Below are 13,481 nucleotides of genomic sequence, written 5' to 3'. Positions count from 1 at the left end.
TCCCATTATCAGTTGTTCTTTTACTAAAGTTAACCACATATTTTTATTATAACAACAAAAATTGTTGACTGTTGAGGAAGAACACATTTTAACCCAAATCACCATCTTTTTCTGGCCGTTATTATAATAACCATGGAAATGAAGGCAGAAGTACTTCTGTGGTTATATGACACGCTTTATGCTGAGTCAAAAAACACTGTTAGTTTTTTTTTGGAGCAAAAGAAAGAAAGAAGGAAAAAAAAAACATTTCATAATGAAACTAAAGGTCACCATTTTAAATTGTCATTTACGAAAGAAGTTCTGAAATGATTTCATACAAATCAAATACTGCTGACCAACATTAACCACAAGAAATCATTTTTAATCATCCACATGATGATGGTTATTTATCATTTTTGTTTATATTGTTCATGGTAATGCAGGCGGGTAATAGGTAGCATTTGAATTCACTGCTGATATTCATGCATTATCATCTGAGAGTACTGTATGCAGATGATGATTAGTAGGTTGCAATACTATTTCAGGGCTAGTCCGCAAGCTTTCACCCTTTTTGTGGAGGTCACTTCCAAACTGACATGATAAGAAAAGGAAACAGGAGGACAAATAGTTTCATTAGCTTTAAAATGCCATGGTGGCATATGAACACACACAAGTGTTAAGGTCACAGCTCATACACCATCACAGCAAATTACTTTTGCAGTCTGAATTGCTAAATTATATTGATCCAGCTGTCTTTTTCAACTTGTAGTGGACCAAAGTAATCGACCCACAGGTTTAGACCAATAATGAACCATGAAGATTCACGAAAAGCTCAAATTTACAGAAAAGAGGATTTTTTTTTTTTTTTTTTTTTTTTTTTTTTTTTACTAAGCTGCCTGAAAACACAACCAGAGTACACCAAAACACAATCAGACTACTACTGATCAAATTTAAATCGATGAAATTCTCTTTGACAGTGATAGCAGAGCATACAGTATAGTGTCATACTCATACTTTCACATCATTAAACTAGACAACTTGCTCTACAAGGCTGTAAATAAGGGAATAAGGCACATCAGGGTGCTTCCTTTGATGTACAGAATTTGTTAAAGTGAAGTGATGCCATTTGTCAGAGTCCATTCATGTTGAGGGTCCGATTTAATGCAGAGTACAATGACATGAGCCTTATTACTCAGGGGAAGAAACTGTCAGACCCTTCTCCAGGACTGCTGAACTGTCCACAGCTGGGGAGCATAATGATCTTCTGGGTTTTCTGTCTGCGTGTAATAGTCAAACCAGTCCTGTGGAGACAACATCAGTCCTAGTCATCTGCGAAGCTCCTTTGACCGCCTGTTGCACTGCCTTGTTTTCTTGTGTAGGGCAGATACCATACTGCGCCCACAGTGCAATGCATTAAATTTGTTGTGTCCTCTCCTTTTTCAATGTAATCATTCATTGCCACTGTGCTCACATGCACCGTTGATGGTCCTCACTAAAGTACATACAATGCTTTTAACAATTCCCCTAAACAAAATATGCAGCTGTAACAGACTGTTTCATCTGACTGTTTGATGGAACGTTCACACATTTAAGCCATCTAAAGGAAATTTATCTCTCTCATTCAGAATTATTTTGCTGGGAGTCAGTCAGAGCTCGCTGGAAATATTTTGTTTATAACAGTAACAGCTGCTTCAATGGAGGTAGAGTTGTGCATGTTTGCATTTAGAGAAACACAAGAAACTTGTGCGACAAAAAATGGACCAGACTCAGTGATCACCTTCCTAGCAACAAACTTTCACACTGCTCTATGTTCCCTACAGATAATATCCAACTAGGCCAGTGAGCGGTGATAGCTATCATGTCTTTGGGGTCATCAGGTGGGAACCTCCTTTCACCAGTGTTTCGTCTAGTTAGGCCCACAACACCTCCAGAAGGCTAGACCGTGAACACTGGCGTCCCAGAGTCACCCCCTAATGCCAGCCATCACCACTCCTCACACAAAGACAACTATCTCAAACAGCACTACTATCACCTACTCTGACCTCTCACCAACTGCACCAGTGAAAGCGGGGTGGGGATACAGACCCTGGTTCGGGTAGGGGGGAGAAATAGAAGAGATGGAGATAAAAGTAGGGATGGGATACAGACCCCATGTTCGGGTAGGGGGCATGAAAGTATAGAGGGTGCAGGAGGTGGAGGCAATACAAGCTGCATTAGTAGATTCAGCAACTAAACTCACCTAAATGGTCCTATACTCAAACAACACTCCAACCCAGGCCAGCTCACCTATACTAACCGCATGGTGTCGAAAAGGCACAAACACAAAGAACTATTTCAAGCAACACCACTGTCAACTACTCAGACCCTGGTTCGGGTAGGGGGCATGAGAGTATAGAGGGTGCAGGAGGTGGAGGCAGTACAAGCTACACTAGCAGATTCAGCGACTAACCTCATCTAAACAATCCTATATTCAAGTAAAATCAACACACCAACACAGGCCAACTCACCTGGACTAACTGCATGGTGGCAAAGAGGCTCAAACAGGCCACACCCCCACTTAAATACACTTCCCCTTCCTGGATTTCTTCCTCTGCTTCTCCCTAGAGTCTGTCACAATAAGAAGGTTGCAGGTTTTACCCGGGCCTGTGTGGGTTTCCTCTAGTTACTCCAGTTTCCTCCCAGACATGCATGTCTAGGTTAACTGGTGACTCGTGTGAGTGGTTGCTGGTCTCTGTCTATCTCTGTGTGTTGGCCCTGTGATGAACTGGTAAACTGTCCAGGGTGTACCCCACCCTCACCCAGAGTGAGCTGGATAGGCTCCAGCATCCCCTGAAACAGATAAGTAGCAGAAGATGAATGAATAAATAATTGAGTGATCACAAATTATTAGATGAAGTGACTTTTTTTGTCATAATGTAAATAAATGAAACTGCCTTCTGCTGCATGTGATTTCTAACTGAATCTGTCAAAATTTTTTAACCAAAGTTTGTGAAAGATGACTTGAAAGATTTGCATTTCATGTTTCATGTTGAAAGTGACTTTATTTTTTGGAAACTCTTAACAAAGTAACAGAAAAACACAGGAACTTGATTTCTGGGGAATTGTGAAACTTCAAAATATTTCCAAACAGGTTTTTGATGTATGACTTTTTTTCCCTCCTCCTCTCTTTTCCTGGTTACGAGTAGGAAAAAAATACATCCTTCATATAAAAACTCATGCACCTCTTGGTACCTCTTTAGCCTAATTAGGACCGAAAAATAAAGGTGGGTAAAACAACACAAAGAGAAAGGGATGATATGCTGGATTCAAAGAGTGATTCACTTCAGGCTTTTTTGTTTTTTGGGGTAACAGCAGGGTTCATTTGCAACACCCAAGAGATCTTTCAGATGATTTTCAGGTCTCAGGAGTAGAGGCTCTTAGAGGGAAGTGCTAGGGGCTGGGGAGGTGAGTTTGAGTGGCAGATCTGTAGCTTTGCCATCAAAAACCAATGATTAGAGGAAATTGTGGATACAAATATTGTGCTTCCAACCCTGCCACAAGGGCTCAGTGATTTGGTGTCAATGGATAGATCAGTGATTTGCAGAAAATAAGACTTTGCTGTAATCACAAAGTTTTGCTTTGTTTTTTTTTTTTTTTTGTTTTTGTTTTTTTTGTGATGAGTGAATTTTCTGCTGCTGCAGAGCGAAACAAACACTTTTTTGCAAACCGTCATCTACATTCAAGCTGCTGTGGTACAACAGCATTTATTAGATTAAGTTAATAATCAGTTGCTCATTGTTAATAGCATTAATTGTTTCACTTTTTTGTTTCATGAGTAAGCCAGACGCACTGACCTATTTGATGGAATTCACAAAAATCAAAGCCTTTGAGCAACTGTTGCCGTTAATTACCATCCCCATCTTTTTATGCTGTCTCCTATTTGCAAATATAATTTTTTCTTCAGTTAGCTGGCTTGCATGTGGCTCACTTGGAGATGTGTAGAAGTTATATGAATCTGAAAATATATTCAGTGAGTTAAAAAAAACTACAACAATTGGTTTGTCAAACATTGCTGGTATTTTTCTATTTTTCTATGATTGTATAATTGTATAATTGTTGTGATGATGATCCTCCCCATTCTGATACACTTTCATACACGCAACCACTCAGGTTATCCTTTGTCATGGACTCATTGAGTTGGACCACAGTGTGTCACACATCATCTTTCTTGTTTTACCACAGTCCTTAGTGAATTGGCAACATATGCTCAATGATTCTTGACACTCAACACTGAATGACCACACACAACCACAAATGAAACAGAAGAAAGATCACCAGTGGTCTTTCTATGCCCCCACTTACTCTACCTCTCAGCTCTCAGATACTTCTTGTTAAATTTCTGAACCCTTTGACCCACATCCAGAGCTCTTACCTAGAGGTTCACTGAGACACAAAGTCAGACCAACAGGGATTTGTGATGGATTTGGCTTGACAGGAGTCAGGAGCTTTGATGAGTTTCAAATAACTTGTCAGGATAGGATTGGGGAAAAAAGAATGAAAAATGACCTAGAGAATTACAAGAAGATAAATGGAGGAAGAAACGTACAAGACCTTATGTACCCATTGAAGTCTTATGTAGTCGTGAAAGAATAATTTTGTATTCCATAGTGCAGTGTCTTAGCTTAATTCATTTTCCACTTCAACACTGGAGATATCAACTGCACACACACACACACACACATATATATATATATGTACATATATATGTGTATGTGTGCTTATGGCATACTCTTGTGTGTAAATACAGCACCATGTTCCAGCTGTGTGAGCCATGTCTTAACATATTTGGAAGACATGTTTGTAAGGATCAGCATTGTTTCATTACTAACTGGGACAGCTGAGGTGTTGTATTTGGGGGAATGTTTATCCTGACTGGAAATATGAGTTGAACTAGTAATTTTTTGATTGAACTTAGATGTCATTACCATATCACTAATCAAAATGTGTTCCTGATCTACATTTAGAGAAGAATCTATGGGTGAGAAATAATAGCATTACCAATGTGCGTGGTTGACAAGGATAATAAATTGGGTTGTGTGATGGTAATTTTTACTTTATATATTTTGTGATTCAGGACTGCTTGATTCTATAGATTCAGAGCTAATTTTGATATAAAAATCAAATTAACAATATCCTACTCATTGTCAGTGAGTCATACTTTTAATCAATGATGTCAGAAATCAGTCATTAATTAAGTGATTTGTCCCAGAGATCTAAGGATGATCATTTTAGAGATTTTCAAATGTGTTACCTTTTCATTAACTGAGGTCTGGTTATTGAAACAACAATTTGAGTAAGACTTTAAATGGATGTTGAATTTTTTACTCTAAAATAAAAAATATTTTAAAAAGAAATTCCCCAACATATGTGGCTGTAAATTTTAAATTAAAATTTTATAAAAAATATATATATATACAATTTCCATAAATTAGGTTGATTTGCTTGCTATTTTCATGTATTTATACACTTTGTGTCTGCATGTATGGCTGCCTGTTGTCTGTCTGAAACTTCGGATGTGTGTGTGCTACTGCCTGTCTTGGCCATTATACTTTTTTAAAGTTGATTTTTTTAATCTCAATCAGATTTTATCCTGGTTAAATTCATTCATTCATTCATCTATCTTCTACCACTTATCCATTTCCAGGTCACAGGGGATGCTGGAGCAAATCCTAGCTCACATTGGGCGAGTGCGGGGTACACCCTGAACAGTTTGCCAGTTCATCACAGAGCCAACATACAGAGACAGCCACTCACACTCAGACCTATGGACAGTCACCAATTAACCCAAACATGATGTCTTTGGATGGTGGGAGGAAACCAGAGTACCCGGAGGAAACCCACACAGACACAGGAATAACATGCAAACTCCGCACAGAAAGGACCCAGGCCAGGAACCGAACCCGCGACCTTCTTATTATGGGGCAACAGCACTAACCACCCACATAAACATATATAATATACATAAATACATTAATAGAGAGAGATGGCAGTTTTGCAATCAGACCCAATCTGCAACATTTCATGTGTTAATTTTCTGTGCACAGCTTGATATATGAAAGTAGCACAGGTACCCTTACAGTAAAACTTTAACTTCAATATATACATAAAGATAGATAAAAAGCAATTTATGAAACCATCTGTGTAGTTAGTGTGTGTGTGTCTGTGTGTTGATCAGACGTTGTGTCTTACCACTTGCTGGCTCCAAGTTGACAGGTGTCAGAGCAGAGACTATGAAGATGGTTAGAGAAGGAAACATCAGAGCCTCAGTCAGACCCAGACTCTGATTAGGAATCTGTTGACACCAAGAAAAAAAATAGTCAGAGGCAAATAGATGTATAAGAATGATTGATTTAGTAGCTTTGTATACACGGCTTGAGAGCATGCTGCAGTAGCTTTTGAATTTGGTTTTAGTTGGCGTTAGGGTGAGGGTTATCCCTAAAGTTCCGGGTTTATACACTGCTCCATAAATTGATGGGATTCCTTCCTTGTTTGCAATGTCTGAGACTTTGTCGACAAGAGTCATGATTTTGATGCAGTTCCAAGGTTGAAATACTCAACTACTACTGTAAGCTACTGTATCCTTAGGGATTCAGTAGCTTACAGTAGTAGTAAAATCAGCTTGATTTTTTCACTTGATTTTTGCTGAATGGATTCTTAACATATGTCTGTTCTCATGCAGTATCTAGCGTGAAGAGTGTAGAGGAGCAGCGAGAGGACAGAGCATCTAGAAGACCCTACAGAGGGATAATATTAAACACCATTCCTCAATTGTGGCAAAAATCATATATTGCTGATAGAGACTATAAGATTCAGTAAAGGTATGGATACACAGCTGGCCTCCAACAAATTGCCTCCCATATTTTCCAGCCTGTACTTAGTTTGTGTTATGTAGCATATTTGGCTGATCTACCAATGCATCCAAGACATATTTCCATTTACTTGCTGCTATCACTCCAGAATTTCTAAAATCTCTTATTTTGAACCCTAATTTCAAAAGAATGCATTTGTGCCTGCATTTAATTACACTTACTGGATTTTAAGACAGAACAAATCACCCCCCCTGCATTAATTATTGTAGGATTCACACTCTGGGTTTAGATGCTGATGCACTAGAAATAGCTGTCAGTTAATCTGTTTTCCCAAATTGCTATTCTAAAGAATCTACAGAATTGGTGCCAAATGCCTGGAAATTATTGCTCAGGACATGAAAATGAAAGTGATAAGTTTGTCTCTAGTATTTTTTTCCACATGATTATTTTAGTTCTTTTTAATGTTGTTATTTTTGAATCAGGATTCAAGTCAGGATCAGGAGTCAGGATCTTCAGTGGTGTGTACATATGTTCCTCTGCTGTCACTGTAACTACAGGATAATTTGAAAAAAAAAAGAAGCTGTAGAAATCTCATTAGACATTGAGTAATAGGATTTGCTATTATTTTATTGTGCATTTTGAATGTGACAGACTGCCCACTCGTTGGGGTGTGACAGTGATAATAGAACACAATAGCAGGTGACAAGGTCATAATGCACTCCTGTTTGCTAGTTTGCAGAGTATCTTTATACAAAGTAGATTTAAAGGATATGTTTTTAAACAAAGCTTTTTTCATGCAATCAGCTCTTACCTAAAGCTAAAGCAAGCTAAAGTTGAAGGCTCAATTCTTTTCCTTGTCTGGAACCAGTACTGCAGGTCTGGATTTACAGAGGTGGAGAACTGAGGAGCTAAAGGGCTCCATCTGGATTCAGAACTATTCATATATATAGGCAAGTGTCATACCTAAAAAGATTGTACGCTGTTCCTCACTTCGCAAATAATAAACCCTGGATCACAAGCGATATCAGGGTAGTCGTCAAACAAAAAAAAAAAAAATAGGCTTTTAGTGGTGGCAAAGAACAACTAAACAGAGTTGTGTAGAGAGAAATGTATGGCACATCAACATCTGTGAGGCATGGAGAGTAATCAACACCAACCCTCGCTACAAGAAAAGCAAAAGACAGCCAATAATAGGTGATGTTGACTGAGCCAAAGAACTCAAGCAGTTCTTCAACATATTTGACACTGCAGCCATACCAACCCAATGTCTGTACTTCCACTGCTGCTTTTTCTACTCCACCTGTGTACCGCTCCACTGCTGCAGCTACATCCCTTCTGCCATGTGTGCCTCCTCCATCATCTGTGGTGGGTGAGCTTGAAACATCTCTGTGTAGACTCCCAACTGCTGCTCCACCAAACACCTGAACATTTTCTGCAAAAATATAGGTAAAAGCATTTGCTACAAATAGTTATACCTTTGTTCTCAATTTGTCTGACTGGACATTCAAAAAAAAAGAAAAAAGAAAAAAAAATGAACTGACTATTGATCAGTACCAGTGATACTTTTTGTAGTCATGACTTACTCTCTCACAACATGACTTTTTCTTGTTTCTGCAACCGCTGTAATGTTCCTTCAGTGTAAGTGTGTGTTTAATTTTAGTCTGGTGTTGTGGCTTCATTTCAGATAAGCATCCTTATGCAAGAATACAACCTGAGCAGAGGATGGAGTTATTTTTTCCCCTGACATTTACAGCTCCACAGTATGTAAAGTCACAAGTTGTGCACTGGATCTGCACTCTTAACCCGAATTAGTTGGCTTTACTCGCAAATCGCGTGGAAACCCGTTGCCCTATACCACTTTAGTTTTTACACAAGCTGAAACTAATTATGTTGAGTTGTATTAACATGGGATGTTTAGTTTTTACACAAGCTGAAACTAAATATGTTGAGTTGTATTAACATGGGATGTTTAGTTTTTACACAAGCTGAAACTAAATATGTTGAGTTTTACTAACATGGGATGTTTAGTTTTTACACAAGCTGAAACTAAATATGTTGAGTTGTATTAACATGGGATGTTTAGTTTTTACACAAGCTGAAACTAAATATGTTGAGTTTTACTAACATGGGATGTTTAGTTTTTACACAAGCTGAAACTAAATATGTTTAGTATTTATATTTGTTAGTAGTGTGTACTCAAAATTATTAAATATAACTAGCTATTATTTTCCTCTCATTAAATTACCTTTTCTTTACAGACCTTTAAATGCTTCAATGCACTTTATTTTCAAGAAAAATGGCAAAACACAGCCAATCTTATTATTACAAACTTATCATCAGGTCAACATCAACGCATCCAACCTAAAATTATTAATCTGAAAAAGGTCATTTCAAATCATTGAAACAATTATGTGTGTGGCTGGTGAATGTGTCTGTGTGTTGTCTGTGTCTGTGCTGTTTGTGTGGTTGTTGGTGTTGTCCATGCTGGTTGTATGTGGGGGTGTTGAATGCATCACAAATTTACAAGAAAAAACATGGATGTGCCCTGAGATTATAGTGGTAAATCCATAAAAAAAACAGAATTCACAAGAAACCTCTGCTCAAATGTACAAGAAATTACAAACAAACAGAATCTGTTTGATCTGCCTAAATGAAGGGAGGCCAGCACATGAACCAACAGAGACTATCATATCAGAACAATATCTAACTCCATCTACAAAGACTGATGATGCAACAATAACTGAACAATGTCTTATGTCTTTCTGCTACAACTCCTCTCAATTTTCACAGAAGTCACATCCTTCAGCCCGCTTCCTACAACATTTAAGTGTGTGTAGGTGTGTATGTGTCAGTGTTTTTTGTGTGTAGGACTGTGTAGTGATTGGGTGTTTATGTGTCTGTTGTTTGTGTGTCTGTCTGCGTTTTACGTGTGCCTGTTTGTCGGCCTGTTTTACAGAAAATAAAAAAGGTTCACCCCACTGGTCAGAAAGTGTTTTTACCGGTGTGGCAAAAAAAAAAAAAAGTAGTTAACAGCTTATTACAGTACTGCTGACATCTCTTTACATTGCGAGCTGATTTTTCAAAGTCTGTAGCTTCGGTTTTAGGTCAGTGTGGCCTAACGAGAGCAGTACCTGTTGGATGAACTGAAATGTGAGCTTCATAGTCTTGGGATAGTTAAGATGGAGTGCATATGTGAGTCCAAACAGAATGCACATTGCTTTTGGCAGATCTTGAATGTTTCCCATCACGACCTCTCCCTCAATGATGATTTTCAATGAAGCTGGACTGAGATGCTGGGAAGATGTGGGCACAGCACCTTCACGCTCAATGAGAAGTATCCCGACGTCAAGGTCACGGAAAGAATCATCATCATCAGATTCCTTGATGAAGAATAACAGAAGAGCACAATCATTACATTAGACTTCTCATTTGAAAAAAAAAAAAAACTTTAATCAATATACTGTTAGAGTATCATGGTGAAAATTAAAAGAAAGCAAGAGCTTACTTACAAAGCCTGCTTTGAAGAAGTTTGTGGGGTTGTCCCCCAGGATGATTGGAAGCCCTCTGAGCACCTGTGTCCGGATCGCAGTTGGCTCTGTAGTCTTTTGGGAATTAAACAGAATAACAAGTTAGATAGCTAAAATGAAAAACAAATAATGATCTATAAGAAACTGAATTACACAACTAATACAGTGGCACTATGATGTTTTTACAAAACCTGTAAAGAACAATGCCAAGCACATAATGTGTATGGACCTACATTGGTCTGTTGTGAAATCTGTGTCAACAACTGTCCAACATTCCCCCTCTTGGAACGAAATAACTCAAGGAGACGAGGACTGTGCCGATCGATGCTCTCATAGAATTCCTGCTTGAGGTTCTTGCCCACAATCCTGCTGAACTCCATAAACACCTGAAAAATAGAGAGGAAAAAAAAAAAAACAACAACCTAAGAACCTAGATCAACTGAGCTATACAAGGCAAGCCATCTGCAAAGTAGATCTTGAAAAACACCAATGAATGTCCTTTTTGTATGATTTGAAACGCTGATGTTTAAATGTGTAAACAGCATGCCTCAAATCAAAAATATCAATGTTTTCCTTAAAGAGGATAAGAGAGGGGGCGTCGTGTGGTGTAGTGGTCTAAGCAGGCACTCCATGTAAAGAGGCTACAGTCCTCGTTGCAGTCGGCCCTGATTCGAGTCCTGCATCGGACGGCCCTTTCTGCATCGGACGTCATTCCCCCTCTCTGCCTCCCCATTTCCTGTCTCTCTACTGTGTGCTATCAAATAAAGGCATAAAAGCCCAAAAAATATACTTAAAAAAAAAGAGAGGACAAGAGAAATATATATCTAGACACATTATATAATAGAAAGATAGTCATTAGTCATCTTCTCTTTCGTGAACATACCTGATCTTCAGTGAAAAGGGCAGGCCAGCGTTTCACCATCGTGCTTATGGCGGGTTCCGACTCCACTACCTCTTTTCTTCTCAGAGCAAACGTCTGATCCATCTTCTGTTTCACAAGAGGTCCATTTGGTGATCTTTTCTGCATTTCATCAACCAAGTCTTTGCAGGCCCCCTCCAGGGCTGCTTGATCAAATCCATCCGGAAAGTTGGGCAAGTAGTTGATTTCACCTTTCTTTGCCTTTTTGAAGCGCTTGTTAGCTGGTTGTCCTTCTGCTGAATGCCTTCCCCGCTTACCGGCATTTACTGCAACATCAAGGCATCCTGATTGCCTGCGCTTTGTTCTATAATTAGCCATTTTATGCTTTAGACTATTTTTCCAACCACAACAGCGAGTGGTTGAGCCTTGCTCCTGTAGACAAGGGTGTTTGCTTATCAGTGCCGCTGCAACACTTTTGAACTGAGCTGGAGATGGGTATGCTGTGTAGCTATACATGCTCTCTGCTAATCTCTCAAGTATCTCGTGTTTTAGTTCTTTTTATACTTTAAGGTGTGTTCCCTCACTCATAAACAGCAGATCTGCTTGCCTCAGTCTATACTGCACATCAACAGAAAATGTTGGGATGTCAAAAAATTCTGGCCACTTTTCCTTTTGCTCCTGAGATGAGTGTGAGAGAATCTCTGTATCTGCTGTACTCGTGTCACTGAAGACTTCATCAGGTGAGACAGGTACCAGCTCAAGGACAGGCAAGACTTTAACTGTTGGTTTTTCTGGAAGTTCTTCAGTATCTGTCAGATTACATAGTTCATTATTGAATTCAGGGTCTTGGTATTGGAGACTGAAGTTGTATTGAAGTCCCAGTGACTCTTTAAGCTTGCTTATCAAATCTTCGAGTGTAGAGGGCCTTGTATTTAGGATAACTTTTATTATATCTGCCTGTGTTAGAATGACCCTCAAGGTCATCTTCCGGTTTTCAGTCATCTTGGGAATAGAAACAATAATTAGATTAGAAATTTACATATCGAATAGGTCATTCAATTGCTGAGCCATTGCTATGTGCATCACAAAAATAGTTGATTAATAAGTTAGTTGCTTAAGTTCAGTGCACTTTCTTTTTCCTCCAGAAGAAACATTACTGTAAAGATAAGTTAAATCATATGAGTGTTTATGTAGATGTACAATGTACCATTAGAAACAGTTTTGCACATCTATGGAATAAAAGAGCTGTAACAATGAATAGATCACATGTCTGTTACTGTAATAATCTCCAACTATTTTCACATTTGAATGATGATTTCAAGTCAGAATATTTGAGAATGTCACACTGGGCTTTGGAAAACACTGATCAAGCTGAACCAACACCAACATTGAACCAAGCTATGAATAGTATTCTGAGAAAAAAAAAATTAATAAATTGTGTCTGTGTTTGTATGTGTGTTGCATGTGTCTGTGTTGATTGTGTGTGTGTTGCATGTGTCTGTGTTTGTGTGGGAGTTGCATGTGTCTGTGTTGTTTGTGTGTGTGGGCATTCTATGTGAGATTTACAAGAGAAAAATGTGATGTCCCCTGAGATTAAAGTGGTAAATCCATTTTAAAAAGTCTAATTCACAAGAAACCCCCTTCTCAAATGTACAAGAAAAACATTTACAAAAAAGTCACACATTTAGGAAAAAAGAAAAAAAAACTTCTCAGACTGTATCATTATAAATTTCAACATGAGCTCTAAAATAAGCTACAAAATCTTCCATTACAGTCTAGACTGATTGCAGAAATCACATTGTGGCCTCTTAACACAGGATATGACGCCTGAGGGTCACTACTAAATTTTCACCATATCTGTACGCTGACAGAGGGAAAACATCATTGAGCTCTTTCAGCTGCACCACACACAGAGAGGGGTTACTGTTGTCACAGATGAGTTCGAAAGATCTCAAATGCTCGTGGTACCAAGCAGTCATCTCACTGCAAACAAACAGGATCTCGGTGTTGAGTGCCACTATCTGTTTGATCTGCCTAAATGAAGGGAGGCCAGCGCATGACCCAACAGAGACTATCACATCAGAACAATATCTAACTCCATCTACATACACTGATGATGCAACAAGAACTGATGTAAGCTGAGGAACTCTCTGGCAGAAAACCTGTTGGACATTCTCAGGATAAGATGTGATTGATGCTGTACTGACCTTGTCCATTTCAACTGATGGCTTGAAAAATGAGCTTGTATCCAAATAGTAAGCCATCATT

The sequence above is a fragment of the Echeneis naucrates genome, chromosome 14 (assembly GCF_900963305.1).
Source record: "Echeneis naucrates chromosome 14, fEcheNa1.1, whole genome shotgun sequence".
Lineage (NCBI taxonomy): Eukaryota > Metazoa > Chordata > Actinopteri > Carangiformes > Echeneidae > Echeneis > Echeneis naucrates.
The sequence above is the reverse complement of the archived record's forward strand: the minus strand, read 5'-3'. Positions refer to the sequence as shown.